General features: G+C 35.5%; 1 long non-coding RNA gene across 1 annotated transcript in view; it reads left to right on the top strand.

Moving 5' to 3' along the window:
- Window positions 1-5665: 5665 nt before the first annotated feature.
- LOC120354501 overlaps window positions 5666-19891 on the top strand; it is a 49261-nt gene continuing 35035 nt past the window's right edge. The window contains exon 1 of the long non-coding RNA XR_005573080.1: window positions 5666-5790. This is a non-coding gene — a long non-coding RNA (uncharacterized LOC120354501). The remainder of the gene's footprint in view (window positions 5791-19891) is intronic.

Below are 19891 nucleotides of genomic sequence, written 5' to 3'. Positions count from 1 at the left end.
TTGTAACTTCATTACATGGCCTGAAGCCAAATAGTTTTTCAGTAAACATACCGGTACCAAAGCTTTCAAAATGACGATATCTGGTCTTGCATTATGGCCTTGAATACTTTGGATATCACAGGTACAATAATTGATGGTCAGAAGTTTTTTTATCGCCTTTTTATGTACGGTACAAGTAATACCTTAATGTTTTTCAATACACTTGGAAAAATGCCCTTGCAAACCAAACAGTCATACATATAAGTTGCCTTTTTCTTGTTTCTATAGTTTTTCCGGTGTTGTAAATTAGCTATAGGTATTATTTGTATAATAAAATACCCTTCACGGGTAAATAAATCACGAGTGTGATGAAATTAAAAATTATTTGTAATCGAAAATTTATTCGTTTTTATCTGTTAATTAGTTTTAATTGGGTCATTTATATATATTAGGTAGTTTAATAAGAAACTCATGGAGAAAACGTTGAGTGGGAAAACAATTGGGGAGCCTCTGCATATATATATGAACAGTTCTGATTGATCTAATAGGAAAACATTTTAATATTATTGAATGTGAGAAGACTTATTACTTTTAATAAATTATTGAAACAGTTGGATTGGTTAAAAATAGGAAGCGAATTTAACAATTTTAATAAACTACTGCCTAATGAATTAACTAACAAACTTATAACTAAATCGAAACAATATCAAAATAATCAACTGCCTATTGAACAACATTTGAAATGTCAATACATGAGTGTGTGTGATCTAATATTCAGCTCTTTACGATTGCATTAGGCTACACGAAAACGCGAAAGTAGTGCAATATAAAACAGTTTATAGGTTATAATCGCCCGTTTTCGAAGGCTGACCGACCAAACTTGGCCGGTAAGTTTGAACTGGAGTTTTCGGAGTCACGTGACCCTAAACGAGTGTGATGAAATTCGATTCTGTCGTTTACGGCCAAACAGCAGATTTCATTTCGTTAAACTGTTGGTTTGGTGTTTGGTGAAATCGGGCCTGAGTATTTGTGCCATGTAAAAAGCATTAGTTGGATCGGCGTTTGATTGATAGTTTCCATTCTGTATCTATTCTGTTATATAATGAGGTCCACGTTATAATGACAGTATTTGATCAACTTTGGTTTTGCTATCCTTGTCTATCATTTGACAAAGACAGTGGTACTATCCTTTTCTAGGTCCACAACGATGACAATCATGTTTTTGACAGTGTAGAAATCATTAGTTAATGCAGAGAATCGGCATCGCTATTCTTCTATCTTTATTCACTGCCATTATAACGTGGACCACACTATAGTACCCCTTTGTCATGTTTTATACTTCTTCAATATAGGTGATTCGAGATGATCTTAAATCTGAGATGAAATAAATGTCAGCTTATTGGAATTTGTTCATAAAGCCTACTTTTTTGGATCCTATTCTACTATTTTTTCGAGCAACTGATAATGCTGTCAAAGTTTCCGACGGAGAAATGTTCCGGCTTACTATTTTTTCGGGTGTGTCATTTTTCAGGGGTGTAGGAATTCCAGCGATTCAGATATTATATTATGAGAATAATCAATAATTATGTCTAATTCATAATTATAATTAACAATCATGTAAATTTGAGTAGAATTATACTTTTCATCTCCTTTTTTACAGAACTCAGTTATTCTAATGGCTGTGAATTACTGTCACTGCTCACTGCTTTAAAATTTGAGCAGCTTCTCTTTGTCTCAGAAACAGAGTAACGGCCAGCAACAGTCACAGTTATAACATAGTTATTCAAAAGTATTCTTTGAGTACCTTAATACCTTAATACCTTCAGCTTCATCCATTACCCACAATTGTGGGATCGATGGCGTCAAAAAATCAAAACACGTACAAACACATGAAAAAAAAACTGTAACAGTTCAGATGGCAGTGATCCAGTGCTCATGCTCTCAATAAAAATTCAAATTATCACTCATAAATTCGTTCACACTGTAGTATGCCTTTGCACACAGTAGCTTCCGGACGGTTCTCCTGAAGGCGGCCTCATCCAATTGCTTCACACTATTAGGCAGCTTGTTGTAGAATTTCAGGGCTGAAATCCTGTAACTGGCCTGTGATCGGTGGAGGCGTCTCCTGGGGATATCCAACAGCTCACTGCGCCTGGTGTTGTGGCGGTGGATGTCACTAAGGGCAGCTAGAGTATGCTGTATCTTCTTGACATACACCAAGCACAGAAGGATGTAATGGCTGAAGACAGTCAGTACACCAAGGCGAGCAAAGATGGGCTTGCAGTGGGCAAGATGATCGCTGCCTGTTATAATTCTTATAGCCCTCTTTTGCAGTCTCAGCACATCAGCAGCCCCCGCTGAATGACCCCACAGAAGCAAGCCATAGGTAATGTGGCAATGGAAGAGCGCATGATACATCATTATCAGGTACTTCTCAGTCACCAGGCCCCTCATCTTGAGCAGCAGAAAGCAAATGCGGGAGAGTCGACTGGTTACTTCCTGTATATGACTGTTCCAGCTGAGTTTGCTGTCCAAGACAAAACCCAGCAGCTTCACTGGATTCTGAGGGTCACGCGGCTCACGTGACAAGCTGCAGATGATCCTTTGGGTCTTGTCCTCATTCAGCTGGAATCGATTAGCCAGGAACCATGAAGTGGCAGACTGAAGATGCTCCGCAGATGCCTCCAAAACCCGCTCAAGCTCAGCACCCGATGACAGTAGAGATGCATCATCCGCGAACATCAGAGAGGAACCGTGGTCGTCGAGGTCATTTATCATGACAAGAAACAGTGTAGGCCCCAGCACCGATCCCTGAGGAACACCAAAAGTTACCGGAAGTGTCCGGGAGTCAGCACCACTGAGGGAGACAAGCTGAGTCCTTCCAGAAAGGTAAGAGCCCAAGATGGAAAGGGCAGAGTCTCTAAGACCATAAAAGCTAAGCTTTCTAAGAAGAATGCCATGGTCCACACAGTCAAAGGCTCGGCTCAGATCACAAAGAGCAAGAGCAAGAGACTCACCATCCTCGAAGGCAGCATCAATCCGCTCAGCCACATGGTCGACTGCACCCACTGTTGATCTCCCAACTCGGAAACCAAACTGCATGTTGGAGAACAGGCCATTCTCCTCGAAAAAGGCCTCCAGCTGAGGCTTTATCACTGCCTCAATCACCTTGCCAAAGACAGGAGTTATGGAGATTGGCCTGAAGCTAGGAAGGTTCTCACGATCACCCTTCTTGAAGACTGGGACAGTTCTTGATGTTTTCAAGAAATCAGGAAAATTTCCAGACCTCAAGCACTCATTGACAGATGCAGAGAGAGGAACTGCAATGGCATCAACAACCTCTCGAAGCATGCTCACAGACATGCCAAACACATCTGGACTTTTTGAGGGTTTGAAAGAGCATATGATCCTCCTCAAGGCAGCTGGTGTGGTGGGGCGAAAGAAGGAGAGATGCTCCTGTCCCGGCTGGATTCTTCCTTCCAACAGATCAATTGGATCAATGGCAGTATCAGGCAGGGAATCCACTATATCCTGAACCGAACCCACAAAGAAGCCATTAAAATCATCCGGGCTTGCAAAGTCGATCTTTTTCCGTGGCATGGATCTGTTTGTATTTATCACATCCCAGGCAGCTTTGCATTGGTTAGGTGCATCCTCGATCTGTCGCTCAGTTGCCAACCTCTTAGCCAGCTCGATCCTCCTCTTGTAGAATTGTTTAAAGTTTCTATATCTAGCAGAGCTGTCAGCATCACCATCCTCACATCGGTTCTTGAGAGCAAGCATGAGTCCCTTAAGTCTGGCCAGATCATCAGTATACCACTCCCTGTGGCCATCCAGATGTCTAGGTCTCCTCCTTAGTGCCTGGGGGCGGTGAGGCCTGACAATCTCAGGAAAAAAGAAATCGAATCTGTCACGAAAATATTGAAAAAAAGCTGCAAACAACTCAGTACCACCTGAGGAGAGGAAAATATCATTCCAGGGTGTACTGGACAAGATACCTCTGAAATTTTCAAGGGCTGATTCATGCACAGGTCTCGTTCGAAAAATGTAATCAGCATGCCAGGTAGAAGAGGGCGCGACACGTGCCTCAGCCGCCTTCGGGAGGATGCAAGCAGTACTCAAAGCAGAGTGGTCATCCCCATGCAACTCTATCACATTTGTGCTGCAAAATTCAGACTGAAGGCTAACTGCAACGTTGTCAAGGCAAGCTCTTCCTCTTGTAGGTTCAGTGCAGGTGATATACATTCCATAACATTTCAGCAATTCAATAACAGATCGAGTTTTTGGGGCATCACTGATAAAATCAACATTGAAATCACCAGCAATCAGAATTTCAGAATCATATTTCTTGGTTAAAAATTTCAAAAAGTTCACAAAAATGCACAAAATTCCCACTAGGTGAGTGATACAAAGACACAATAATAACACGTAATTTAGACACTGAAATGGCAACCACTTCGAGGTCAAGTTCGCAACAAAAAGGGGTTACATCAATAACATTGAAGTCAAGGTCAATTCGAACATAGAGGGCACATCCCCCACATCTCGTCACACATCTACAAAAAATTGAAGCAAGAACTAGGTCTGATATCTTCATATAGAAATCAATTTCAGAAGTAGTCAAAAAATGTTCATTCAAACATAAAATGTCAAGTTTTTCATTCTCTACAAACAATGAAAGTAAGCCTTGTTTGTTTCTCACGCTCTGGGCATTCCAGTGACCCACAATTAGTTTTATATTCTTTTGAGTATCATCATTTATAAGCCTGAGTAGTGGTTGAGGCTTGATTTCCCTAAAAAAAAGTATCTATAGTGAGGTCCACGTTATAATGGTAGTGTTCGATTTGCAATGGTGTTGCTATCCTTGTCTATCGTTCAACAAATGTGAAAGAGTTTGGGGTTACGTTTTATTATTTAATAATGTTTTTTTAGGATAGGTTAGGTTTTTGCTTTAAAATTGCAATATGCTAGAAGGGGCTAGGGTCTAGGTAGAGTTATGTTTTTTGATGTTTCAAAGGTAAAAGGATAGGTTAGGGGGTTAGGATTTTGCTTTGAAATCTAAATTATTAAATGTGAAGGGATAAGGGGTTAGTGGTTAGGTTTCTTTGGATTATATTCAATAATGTTTCAAAAGGTTAGGTAAGGTTTTTGCTTTAAAATTGCAATATGCTAGAAAGGGCTAGGGTCCAGGTAGAATTATGCTTTTTGATTTTCAAAGGTGGTAAGATAGGTTAGGATTTTGCTTTGAAATTGCAATATGCTGGAAGGGATTAGAGGTTTTTCGAATAGTTATGTTTTAAATGTAAAAGGGGAGGTTGAGGGTTCGGTTTTCGTTTTGAAATGACAATATTTATGCTGACTTAGTTAGGGTATAGTGTTTTTTAACATCAGTTAAATAACAACTGTTATATTTTATTAATTATATTTTTCAAAGATACTCTTTCTTTTATAAAATAAAATGATAATATATTAATTATTATATTGAATTTAATGATAAATGATCATTGGATAATAATATCTTCATCAAATAGAATAACGATTGGCTCCAGTTACAGTGCTCGGTAACCATCATCACAAAGAACGTTACATTCAAAGAACTGACTGAATGGAACGGGGAAAACCCGTTGCTAACGCATGCGCGATACGGTGTTGTCTGTGACAGAGAGTGGTTTGTTAAAATTTGGTGATGGCGAATGGAATCGATTTCTAATCACTGTTTCTAATAAACGTTCTAACCTCAACCTACAGTCATATAAACAGTTCAATGTGAATGGATAACTTATTAAAGTATTGCTCCGTGTAAAGGAATTGGTAGGTAGGCTATAGATATCATTTTTCGAATAACTAGTTTATTCTAATTCTCATGAATCAAATATCTGAATAAGATTAGCTTACTTGCAGAATTCGGTTTTTAGACACATGCGACTTCCACAATAAGCCTACAAGTGAAACCTCAGGCTATATTAATCTAGATTCTTGAATGATTACATCTTTTAACTATTGAATTACAGTATTTTCCCTCGCCAAATGAAAGTCATTTCGTACATGAATGTTGAAATTTAGACTTCATTTAAAATTTGATTGATTTGTCCACTTTCTGTTCATCTATGAATCAACTCTCCCGTCTTTCGAAGGACATGATAATTCGTCGGTTCCGGCTACCTAAAAAGTAGTCGTCATCTCTCATCATCATCCCTCGCACAAGCCTAAGAGCTTATATGTGGGGCTTCCTCAGTATTATTATTATTAATCATATGGCATGGGTGCTTGATGAGTGGGGTAAATAGTCCAATCAGAACTCATGGAAATTATATTTTTGCTGTACCGGTCACTCCTACTGATAGGCCTACTGATCCAATTACTTTTTGCTTTTCATACTTTTCTTGCATCATTCTTGTCTATTTAGTTGTTTTTATACATTCTACATTGATTTACAACTGTCACTTGTCTGTAGCTGCTCATAGCACGTGCACGCTTCCATTGTGCGTGTTCCTATTGCTCTTTCCATAGTTTGTTTCTTATCTGCGCGCTTGGTCATGCATAACCGCACCTGCTTTGCATATACACGCATCCAATGTGATTATACCCTAAAGGGCCCTACATACCTACGGATTTGGCCTGTTTTGGCTCGGCTCGGGCGAAATCCGTGAGTGTATATAGTGAGGTCCACGTTATAATGACAGTATTTGATCAACTTTGGTTTTGCTATACTTGTCTATCATTCGACAAAGCCGGTGGTACTATCCTTTTCTAGGTTCACAACGATGCCAATTATGTTTTTGACAGTGTAGAAATATAATTAATTGATGCAGAGAATCGGCATCGCTATTCTCCTATCTTTATCCACTGCCATTATAAAGTGGACCTCACTATAGGCGATTTTTTTCCGAGCCGAGCCGAGCCAAATCCGTCCAGGGCTACTGGCGCCACTCGGCTCGGGTGAAATCCGTGAGTGTGTAGGCTCTCCCGGCCGGGCGCGTGTAGTTACTAAAAATCGAGATAGCAAAATTTTAATTTCAAATTCAGATTTAACGCCCTCGAATTAGTAAAATGGTTCGCGGGAACTCTAAAATAGTCGAAAATAAAAACTCTGTGAGCACTTTAATGAAGAATTCTATTTCTATGAAGAATTTGGTTGAACTTATAGCAAGAAAGTAATAGTACTGTAAAATATTAATACCAGAGTTTCCCAAAAATTGTTATTAGCTGTAGAATAAACATATTTCAATTATTTATTCAATAAAAATGTACTTATTTTAATATTATTTTTGTCTACTTGTGTGAAATTTTATTGTGGAAGCTGAAATTGAATCACAATGTTTTTGTATCTATTTTTACAGTATAATATCGAGTATGACAACCTTTTTCAATCAATGAATTGTCATAGTATTTTAAATGATATATTACACAAGATTTAAAAAGTTCTATACCGTACTTATTGGGAGCTGGTTGAGGCATTACAGTATTAAGTATAAAGGTTCAATTCTCTATCTACTGCTACGCTGTGTCAATCAAGAGTTGGTGTGTCTGTGTGAGAAAGAGAGAGTGATTGATTGATTTTATTGATATTGTGCTAGGTCTCGACAGACCCATAGCACAAAAACAGCATTACAAAATATATATCCAGATAATTAAACAAAATAAACGATAGTATCATGAACAAAATAGTATTAAGGCAATTAGATATAATACAGATAATTAAACAAAATAAACGATAGTATCATGAACAAAATATTATTAATGCAATTAGTGATGTGGATCGGGAATAATCCCAGTGGGAAGGAACTTATGATTTGGCAATATTTCCGGGAATATTTCCAAAGCCAAGAAATTTTGGGAATTTATGGGAACTTAAGGGAATTTATAAAATTGTTCTAAAAATGATTGAAATTGATCAATCCCACTTATATTCTACATCAATATAATCAATAAATCATCATTCTTTGAGCCTGTTTATGCTCACTCACTCACTGTCTTTCAAATACTTGTATAGAGTTCAGTCAATGGAAGATTATAGAGGGAAAGTTTTGGAACACAATTTTTGACCCCGTAGCCCTTTTAAGGGTAGTAAGGGGTAAACCTATTAAAAGTCCTCACACCTACCCCTTGTGCTAAGGTGGTGGGGGTGGTTTGAATGTGTCATATTTTGTTTTTTTCATATTTCTCAAACAATATGCGCCTTTCAAAAATTTTTGTCGAACACAGTCATAATATTAAAGCTCACAAATTATCCTACAAGTTTCATTTCCAACATCTCTCATAGTTTTCTATGTATGAGCTCTCTAAGGTATCACATTTTGAAGAAAACCCCTTCCGGTTCCGATTTTTTCATCTTTTTGGCCTTATAACTTTTTAACGATTCATTGAAAAAATCCGTGCTAATCATGAGCTCATAGGGCATAATATTCTCTTCAATTTCATCTATGGTCTCATTATTTTACGCATCTCCCAACGATTGTTGCAGCCGTTATTAATAGTGTTGAGTGTAAAATCTTCAGTTTAACAACACTAGATCAATTGTCAGGGAAATTGGGAGTGAATGTTTGGAACACAATAATTGACTAAGCAGCTTACTTTGAACTAGTTAGAAGGTGAACATATCAAAAGTCATCATCCCTACTCCTCAAGCTTAAGGGATGAGGGTAGTTTAAAAGTTTAATATTTTCATTTCTGGCTGACACGTATATAACTGGGAAACAATGCATTTCAGTGACATGACTGAGTAAAAATGAAGCTGGATAAATTTCCTACAAGTTTTGTACAGTAGAGTTTTGTGATATCTTCTTTAGTTTTTGAGATATTCACTTTTAAAAGTGTAAAATCTTTGAAAAGACGATTCTTCCAACTTTTTTGCACTTTCAGGGCTTATTACTCAACAACAATGCACCGAAAAAATGTATATTTTACACAGGGGGTAAGAGTGAGGACTTTTAATATGATTACTCACTCGATTTACTATCCTTGAAAGAAGAGCTACGGGGTCAAAAATTGTGTTCCAAAATTTTCTCTCTATAACCTTTCATTGACTGGACTATAGGAGTATTTAAAAGACAGTGAGTTCATTGACAGAGAATTCAATTCTCTTCAATTTAATGTATTATTTCATCATTTTATGCTTTCAATCAATTTTTATAGCAGTTTTAGTGTTGAGTATGGTAGGAGTGAAGAGTTTTAATATGCTTACCCCTCACTATCCTTAAAAGGACTGCGAGGTCAAAAATTGGGTTCCAAACTCTTCCCTCTATATCTTTTTGAGCATTCGTTGCCTGAACTAGTATCTTATTACAATTTAAGTGAGCCTCAATGACTCTTGAAAGGTTGTGAGCTGTGGAATTATTTTCTTTTTAATATTGAATTAAACTCGAGTATGCTCCTTGTTTTAGTTTAGCCTATTTTGCTTTAATTTATAATTTTTGGATTTATACTCTAATCTTTATTTAGGGGGTCAATTATTTCTGTGCGGAGAAATTGAATAAAATCATGCAATGTAAGTTAAATTACACTCAATACTTTGTTTACCTGATTTACAGGCATTTATTAGTAAGTAAAAAAATCTTATTCATCTTGTAAGACATGAAAGTAGCATGATAATAGTGGTGCAATTGAATGATTTATTGAGTGCTCATTTCTCCTTTTAGTCTATGAACTTCAAATGACTGTTTTCTTTGAACTTACTACAATTTATAAGTTATTCATCCTCATATTTCTTACATAATTGATTGCGAAAATCATAAGGTGATTGACACCATGTGTAACAAAAAACGTCTTTTCGGTCATTTTTATGAAAGAAATAATAAATTTCCTTAAGTTCCCATAAATTCCCGGGAATTTATGATTTTTGGGAATATTTCCCTTAAATTCCCAGGGAATATTTCCTCAATCTTAAATTCCCGGGAATTTTACATCACTAAATGCAATTAAGAGAAAAAAAGTAGATAATTAGAAAATGACAGATTTATTGTTATAATTATAATATAGCAGAAAGCTCTATCCAGGAGGAAGAGAGAATAGAGAAAAATCAGGGGAGAAGAGACGAAGAAGAAAAGTAGTATATATATATATATATATATATATATATATATAATATATATATATATATATATAGTGATGTGAAATTCCCGGGAATTTAAGATCGAGGAAATATTCCCAGGGAATTTAAAGGAAATATTCCCAAAAATCATAAATTCCCGGGAATTTATGAGAACTTGAGGAAATTTATGCTTTCTTTCATAAAAAATGACCGGAAAAGACGTTTTTTGTTACACAAGGTCTCAATCACCTGTTATACAACAGATTTATGTAAGAAATATAAGGATGAATAACTTATAAATTGTAGTAAGTTCAAAGAAAACAGTAATTTGAAGTTCATAAACCGAAAGGAGAAATGAACACTCAATAAATCATTCAATTGCACCACTATTATCATGCTACTTTCATGTCTTTCAAGTTGAATAAGATTTTTTTCAGGGTGTCCACGCGGCGGGAAAACCGGGTAATCCGGGAATTGTACGTGAATTTCATTTGGGCGGGAAATGTACGGGAATTTTTTCGAGATACGGGATTTTTTGACACTTTCGTCAACTAGCTAATTATTAATTAAATACAGAGTTGAAATTTAGCCAGTGGATGAGTGGTGTATGATGATGATGGATGATGCAGGTTGGCGTATCGATGTGGCGTTTTATAAAATAATATCATGTATCGATACGGCGTTTTATCGGTGCCGTGTATCGATAGATTCTATAGGAACAATTGGTTTTCTTTCAATATTCATTATTAAGGTATTTTCACACATGCCGAATCAAACCAGGAACAGCGCAGCGACCGTGCAATTCGATGCGCAGCGCGCCGTGCAGCGAACCGCTCAGCGAATTCAAATAATAAAATTCTGTCAAGTGGTGAATCTTTTTCAATTTTAATAATGAATCATCAATTTTGTTGATTCATTTTACTAATATCGGCTTCAAATCATCAGTTTTCGTAGTGTCAATGATATCTGAAATAATTTCAAGACATATATTACGTTCCAATCACTGACTTTTTCCAAACATGATTAGAATATTATTTGATTTGGATACTCTTATTATACTTTCTTGTGAATTAATAATTGATTATCCATTTTTAATCGATAGGTACTAAATAAAGTAAAACCAATTTCAGAATTCAATCAATAGCTTCTAGGATATTATGATATATTTGGTAACAAAAGTATTCAGTGTAGTTATAATAACCTATCACGAAAAATTAATATTATCCACCTTGCTTGTCAGGGTTATTTTAAATAAGCAACATATTGGGTAAACTTTTTTCATCTGCTTAATGTTTTTGTTTTTAATTATGTACCCACAATGACACTATCAGTAGGGTGAAAGTGTATGAGGCACTTAGAGAGTTAAATGTCCCCACAAAGCTGATCCGTCTCATAAGTATGCCGATGAAAGGAAGCAGAGCTGTGGTCAAGATTGATTGATTGATTGATTGAGTACTTTATTTATGTAGATTACAATATATACTGTCTTATACACTTATATACAATAGCTTACAATACAGCAAAATTATAGATGAATTTACATGATATAGACTAAGAAAATAATTGTTGAACTGTATATGATATGAAAAAGCAATTTGTAATATAATAACTATAGATAATAATTATATTGTTATGCATCTACATAAATTGGCGGAGGTTTGGACATATCAATGTCCATTCTTCGGAAAGAATATTAAAAATATCCTCCCCACTAACTCTCTACCAAAAACAATTGATGGAAGTGTTACAGATGATTTTGAGGTAAGAAGGGGACTGAGGCAAGGAGATGTGCTGTCAACCATGTTATTCAATGCAGTGCTGGAAATATTATCAGAAAGGTGACCACCAACAACCCCGGGGGCACACTCTTCAACCGGATGTGCAAAATAATGGCTTATGCAGATGACGTGACCATACTAGCAAGAAACAGGAGGGAACTGACAGAGATCTATGAAAAGCTGGAACATGAGGCAAGAGAAGTAGGCCTGGAAATTAATATGCAGAAAACTAAAGTGATGGTTATGTCCAGGAGGCCAGTGAATGATGGAACACAGATACAGTTATCAGGTAGAACCTTTGAGAAAGTGAAATCATTCAAGAGTATTTGGGCACCCTAATAACGGAAGAGAATAATGTAGCGGAAGAAGTGGATGCTAGGATAATGTCCGGAAATAGGGTGTATTTCGCCCTGCAGAATATCCTCAAGTCCAAAAATGTGTCAAAAAAAGGCAAAATAAAAATTTACACAACAGTTTTAAGACCAATAGTGACATATGGGGCCGAAGCTTGGACATTGACTACACGAGAAGAAGGTCTGCTTCAGAGATGGGAAAGAAAGATTTTAAGAAGAATTTTTGGAGCAATCAAGGAAAATGAAATATGGAGGATGAGAACAAACGAGGAACTAGGAAGATTGTTTGAAGAGACCAGTATTTTATCTGTTGTGAAAAGTATGAGGCTGAGATGGGCTGGTCATGTGTGCAGAACGCCGGAAGGGAGGGTGCCAAGAATGGTGCTGGAAGGCAAACCCGGAGGAAGAAGATTACAAGGAAGACCAAGAAAGCGGTGGGTTGACGATGTGGAGGAGGATTTGCAAAGCCTGGGTGTGAGAAGATGGAGAAGAACAGCAGAATGTCGAGAGGGGTGGAAGGATGTGGTTGTGAAGGCTAAGGCTCTACATGGGCTGTAGTGCCAATAATGATGGTTATGTACCCACAATGCGAAAACGCATTCTTTGATGTGTTTATATTTGCATCAATAAATTGTAAATCTCTATGATATATTTATATAATTATAATTTTAATACTTTCTCATTTAAATCATTAAGTCACTGATAGACAGACTGACGCACTGTGCAGTCGGCCAAAAACGATGTGTAGTATCGTGCAGAGTTCAGTACCTACTGTTCTGAATGTTGCAAATCAATGAAAATAGCACTCCCTTATTCCTTGATCAAAACTTTATTATAGTAGGTAACCCGTGCTCCGCAAGGGTCTATTTTAAAACTTGACAAACTGAAAACTCGATGTAATGAAAATTTGAAGAATTTAAAATAGGCTTATAACCATCCTTGGTTAATTAAGAATCTATGTGCAAAATTTCAAGTTAATCAGTCCAGTAGTTCAGACGTGATGATGTGTCAAACATAATTTTCCTATCCTTTACTAATATAAGTCAGTTCTTTACTTTATTATAGTATATATTGTTGAGTCTAAAAAGGTCCTATCCACCTAAGTAAGTTTTTTTTGGGTTGCCAAAACGTAGACCAAACCAGACACCTTTTGGGGGAAATTATTCAACTCTACCCACTTTTTTGTGAAATAACAATGATCAATGTTCTTACCAACGAAAATCGATGGCAAGTGGAAAATATTTATAAAGGTGTCACTTTTTGTCAGTTAGTAGTATATGCTGTAGTATTCATTAAAATAAATAGGATATGGAAATTACAGAATCTATTCCAGTCAACTTATGGTTAGTTGATGAAATTAATTATTAGTTTAAAAATAACAAAATGATTATAATTTTAAAAGGAAATAATTGTCATGATACTGAGTTCTTGGTCAACAATATTTTAAGATTGAAATTTATCCTATCATTAATTTTTCAGAAGTTATTCTATTTGCATTAAACATTATTTATCGATTCCTATAAATTTATTATTCATGACAATGAATTGTTCAAAATATAGATTAAATAAAATGAGAAGAGGCCTGTTCTGTATTATAGCCGGGACACACATAATCGCACCGAGCCCGCGCCGAGTGAAAAGACAAAGGCTTTCAAACATGTTGGGATACGTAGGCCTACTACCGCACACCGCACAGCGCCACCACTGTCACCGTGTTTATTGCCCGCGCCGTCATCGACTAGTTCAGTTTACTTTTTGACGGTGACGGTGCGGCATACTTATTGAAGAGATACGAAATTTTCCAGTTTTGTACGATCAAAGTGATGAGAAATATGGTTCAACGAAAAAATAAGTTAAACCAAAAGTAAAAGTAGAACCAAATAAGTTAAGCCAAAGGTATAATAGACATAATATAATAAATAATAAAATAAACAACAAAATGTATAAAAGAAGAAACCCGTGACTGTATCTTGAATTTTAAATTTAAAACCAATTAAGTGTAGACGCAGAAGGCATATAAATTCAAATCTGATGTAACAAGCTTTTAATAGTGTTATATTATTAACAATAGTTTAATACATTATACAGGCCAAGATTGTACCCTAGTAGACTTCTTTTTCAAGAATTCCAGGTGCTTACAGTGAGGCAAACATATGTTAAAAGAATCATATTATTCATTAATAAGAATAGTGATACATTCAACTTAAGGAATAATCCATATAATTTGCGTCCCTCCAATCCATTACAATTTGATATTTACTTTACCAGCTTAAGTGTATGTAGACGTCAGTTTGAATATCAGTCTTACTTGTTTATAAATAAAGTCCCAACTAATTTCATTATTAATAGAATTACAAAATCCATAATGAATCTTATACTGGATTGGATTAGGATAAATGTTTATTTTAAATTATCTATATCCATTATGTAGTGTTTCATTCTTATGTTATAAATTTTAAAAAATATTGTCATGGCTTCCTTGAATTGGTCTTTTTGAGTTTGCTTGTGATTTTGTTACTTTGTCTTATCGTTTGTAAGTATTGAGATGTGACCTGGTTTCCATAATTTTAGTTATTCTAGTGGTTTGAATAAGCTCTTTTCCTTTCTATTGACATGTTTGCTGTACCTAGTTGTTCGAACTCACTGCCGGCCCACAAGATTTCTTTGCCGGTAGTGCCATTTTGTAAGTTAGAATATTTATTTTATCAATCTGTATTATTTTATGGCAAATAAATGAATTTGAATTTGAAAAAAAATTTGAACATTCAGTAATCAGACGACAGTAGCTCTACAGAACTGAGAAACTGCTTTTGCCCGGCTGTCGCACGGATATGTGTGTTCTCCTACTACCATCACCGTGTCGCGGGCTTAGCTCGGACGTAAGTCGGCGCGGGCTCGGTGCGGTTATATGTGTTCCGGCCTTTAATGTTCGTGAAAATATTCATATGTTTTCCACTTGTGATGGATAGCCAAAATTGGACCGCAAGCTGCACGGCGAATTTAATCGAGGGATCTGATTGGCTTGAAAGTACAGCGAATGGCGTAGTAAAGAACGGTTAAAAGAGCGGCTAGTAGGGACGTTATGGGACAATATGGCTAATGTTCGATGCACGGCAGATTGTATGATTCGCTACGCTGTTCGAGGTTTGGTTCGGCATGTGTGGAAATACTTTTATATCCATTTGAGGTATAGTTCCGTATCTGGTGTAGGCATTATCGGTGTTGTAATTATTGATAGTAAATCAAATCACACATATGTTTAATATTAGTCCAGTCAATATAGACATGAAAAAAGGGGTGTTCTTTCAATATAATATTGTAGCTCTGATTTTTGATTATAATTATTGTTTCGATACATAAGAGAAGTCCAGAACCAATTTTTGCATGCAAAATTTCCTTGTGCTAGATACAGAATGGCCCAAACACCTCGTATTTTTGGTTCATTTTCTAGTTTTCAGCTTATTTCAGCTTAGTTGTCGGAAAGTTAAATTTGCTCTCGCCTTTTTTCAGATTATAAAATTTTGGATAAAATGAAATCATCCGGAGCTCTCTATATCCATTGTGTTCTGAGTTACAAAAACGAGTAAAATTTCAACAAAATAATTAATTTTAATGAATTTTAGTTTTCAATCTACAATATCTTCTGATTGCCTCAATTCAAATGTATAATTCAAAATCCCTAGTTTGTAATCCCTAGAGCGTAAATTTGTGCGCTCTCTGGTCTCAGGTTGAAGAGCACAAAATTGCGACCAGAGGGATATTTAATTATACATTTAAATTGTGGCTATCGGAAGATATTGGAAATTTTACATGCAAAATTGGTTCTAGACTTCTCTAATGTATCCAAACAATATATTGAAAAATCAGAACTACCTACAATATATATTGCAAACACCAATGTATATACCGGTAGTAACTGGACTATAATGTTTCAATGGGTAAAGGGTAGGTTTGGAGTTTCGTTTTTTCTTCTAAATTGCCTTTTTTATATTATTCGAAATACAGTGTACAGTTATAATTGTATAATGGTGCTACATTTTTATGAAATACATACTTGTGCACTTTTGAAATTGTTATTTAAGAATATTATATATTTTTACAAATTGACCCCCCTTCTGAGTAACCCCATAAGCCCCCCCCCCCCAACCTACATTTTCACATATTAATCATGTGTTTTAACCAGCGAGGAAAACCGGGAAAAACGTAAAATATACGGGAAATGTACGGGAATTGTACGGGAATTTTCTGAGCCTGAATCAGTGAACACCCTGTTTTTACTTACTAATAAATGCCTGTAAATCAGGTAAACAAAGTCAAAAAAGTATTGAGGGTAATTTAATTGTCATTGCAATTGATTTTATTCAATTTCTCCGCACAAAAATAATTGACTCCCTAAATAAAGTTAGAGTAGAATATCCAAAAATTAGAAATTATAAAATACAGCAAAATAGGCTAAACTAAAACAAGGAGCATACTCGAGTTTAATTCAATATTAAAAAGAAAATAATTCCACAGCTCACAACTTTTCAAGAGTCATTGAGGCTCACTTAAATTGTAATAAGATACTAGTCCAGGCAACGATGACTAATGCTCAAAAGGGGGAAAAGTTTGGAACCCAATTTTTGACCTCGCAGTCCTTTCAAGGATAGTGAGGGGGTAAGCATATAAAAAGTCCTCACTCCTACCACACTCAACACTAAAACTGCTATAAAAATTGATTGAAAGCATAAAATGATGAAATAATACATTAAATTGAAGAGAATTGAATGCTCTACAACTCACTGTCATTTAAATACTCGTATAGTCCAGTCAATGAAAGATTATAGAAGGAAAATTTTGGGACACAATTTTTGACCCCATAGCTCTTCTTTTAATGATAGTAAAGGAGTAATCATATTAAAAGTCCTCACTCCTACCCCCTGTGTGAAAAAATACATTTTTTCGATGCATTGTTGTTGAGTAATCTGCCCTGAAAGTGCAAAAAGTTGGAAGAATAACTGTCTTTTCAAAGATTTTACACTTTCAAAAGTGAATATCTCAAAAACTAAAGAAGATATCACAAAACTCTACTGTTCAAAACTTGTAGGAAATTGATCTAGCATCATTTTTACTCAGTTAGCCATGTCGCTGAAATGCATTGTTTCCCAGTTACATGCGTGTCAGCCAGAAATAAAAACATGCAACTACTAAACTACCTAAACTACCCTCACCCCTTAAGCTCAAGGAGTAGGGATGAGGACTTTTGATATGTTCACCTTCTAACTAGTTCAAACAAAGATGCGAAGTCAAATATTGTGTTCCAAACATTCCCTCCCAATTTCCCTGACAATTGATATTTTGTTGTTAAACTGAAGATTCCACACTCAACACTATAAAGGCTGCAACAATCGTTGGGAGATGTATAATATAGTTAGACCATAGATGAAATTGAAGAGAATATAATGCTGTATGATCCCATGATTAGCACGGATTTTTTCAATGAATCTTAAAAAAGTTATAAGGCCAAAAAGATGAAAAAATCGGAGCCGGAAGGGTTTTTCTTAAAAAATGTGATACCTTAGAGAGCTCATACCTTGAAAACTATGAGAGATATGGAAAAATGTTGGAAATGAAACTTGTAGGATAATTTGTGAACTTTAATATTATGATTGTGTTCGACGAAAATTTTCGAAAGGTGCATATTGTTCTAGATATATGCAAAAAAACAAAATATGGCACTTCTAAACCACCCCCCACCACCTTAAAACAGGGGGTAGGAGTGAAGACTTTTGATATGTTTACCCCCTTACTACCCTTAAAAGAGCTACGGGGTCAAAAATTGTTCCAAAATTTTCCCTCTATAATCTTTCATTGACTGGACTATACAAGTATTAAGAAGACTATATATTTAGAAGCCAGTGAGTGAGTGAGCAAAAACAGGCTCAGCTCCAAGAATGATGATCTATTGATTATATCAATGTTAAATGTGGCTGAGCTTGATCAATATCAAATAGAATGATGATTTATTGATTATATTGATGTAAAATATGAGAGGGATTGATCAATTGCAATCATTTATAAAGCAATTTTATGAATTCTCTCAAATTCCCATAAATTCCCTTAAATTCCCAAAATTTCTTGGCTCGGAAATATTCCCGGAAATATTGCCAAATCATAAGTTCCTTCCCACTGGGAATATTCCCGATCCACATATATATATATATATATATATATATATATATTATATATATATATATATATATATATATAGAAGACACTTTAAAGTTTGTAATATAAATTAAAACAGGAGACACGATATAAATAGATTGAAAACACTTAAAAACTTACATTAGAAATGGGGGGGGGAATTTTCGGAGACCGAGTCTCTGGACTGCTCGGTTGAGAAAGGAGAATCAGTCTCCGAAAATTTCCCCCCATTTCTAATGTAAGTTTTTAAGTGTTTTCAATCTATTTATATCGTGTCTCCTGATTTAATTTATATTACAAACTTTAAAGTGTCTTCTGTTATGTGCTATATATATATATTTACGTTTTTGTGCCTGTTGTAGGTCCAGTAAAATTTCAACTCTTATGTAGTTCCCCAGGACCCCCCATTTTAAATTTGATCAGATAGTCACAAAATGAAACTATTATGTTATACCTGAAGAACTTGACTTGCTGAATGGTTATATTCCACTCAATTTATGATATATTCATCCATAATTAATCTAGATCCTTGTAAAGTTATTCACCTCATGATGGTCCTTTCTAACCTCCAAAGTGCTTATATAATTCTGCTATATAAAATCTACTCCTATGTTGGGTCTTGAGTGATTTGGCGCCAACATTAGAGTTGCATGCAAATTTTATTCCTCAAGAAGGTCCTTCAATATTATAATTGCTGCGTGAAATGTGCTCCTATGTTTGGTCCGCTGAGCTGTGTTGCCAATTCTCATATAGTAAATAAATTTCACTCCTCATGAAGGTCCATCAAACGTTGCCATACTTCGTCTTTGTAATAATGATTCAAGATTTGTTTGAATCAACCAGCGACCGGCTCCGTGAACTTGTATTGCACATAACTCAAAACATTTTGTAGAGCATTGTCAATAAACTAAGATTTTCATGTTGTCAGAATATGTAAAGGAAAAAAATTGTACAAGCACCGTTTTTTTATGCATTTAAAGTTGATTAATAGAGTTGATTTATTTATTTATTTGAGGTTGCATAATAAGTCAAGCATGCTCAATAAATGTAGAAATCTAGGAGATTACCCTGAAAACCCCAATGAGCTGTATCAGTTGAAAGGGAATTACCGAATTAAGAGCCATTTGCACAGTCAAAGCTTAAACTGAATTTAATCAGCTGGTGGCTTAAACTCAAAATGTAACACATTATAACAAACGAGACTTGATATGGATTTAATCCAGTTTAAGATGGAATTTTCGTTTAAACTGTCACTGTGCAAATGGCCCTTAGAGAGACAATAACAACTATAGAACAAGTACAGTTTTCACGAAATGAAATTTTTCAAGTTCAAGATGACAGACAAAAAGCATTACATTGGGGAATTTTTGGGGATACAAGGCATGTGTTCAGGAGCTGCAAGCTTCAGTGGGTGGCAAGGTCGGTGGATGCTAATGGTGTGAGCGACCATAAAGGTTTTAAACATCCCTTCTCTTGAGAATATAAAAAATGGGCTGTTAATATAAAAGAATTTGACTTTTGGGTATCTATCAATTATTGGAAATTAAAAAAATGTTTTCGACTTT

Source organism: Nilaparvata lugens, chromosome X (genome assembly GCF_014356525.2).
Source record: "Nilaparvata lugens isolate BPH chromosome X, ASM1435652v1, whole genome shotgun sequence".
Lineage (NCBI taxonomy): Eukaryota > Metazoa > Arthropoda > Insecta > Hemiptera > Delphacidae > Nilaparvata > Nilaparvata lugens.
This window is presented reverse-complemented; position numbering and strand designations above follow the sequence as displayed.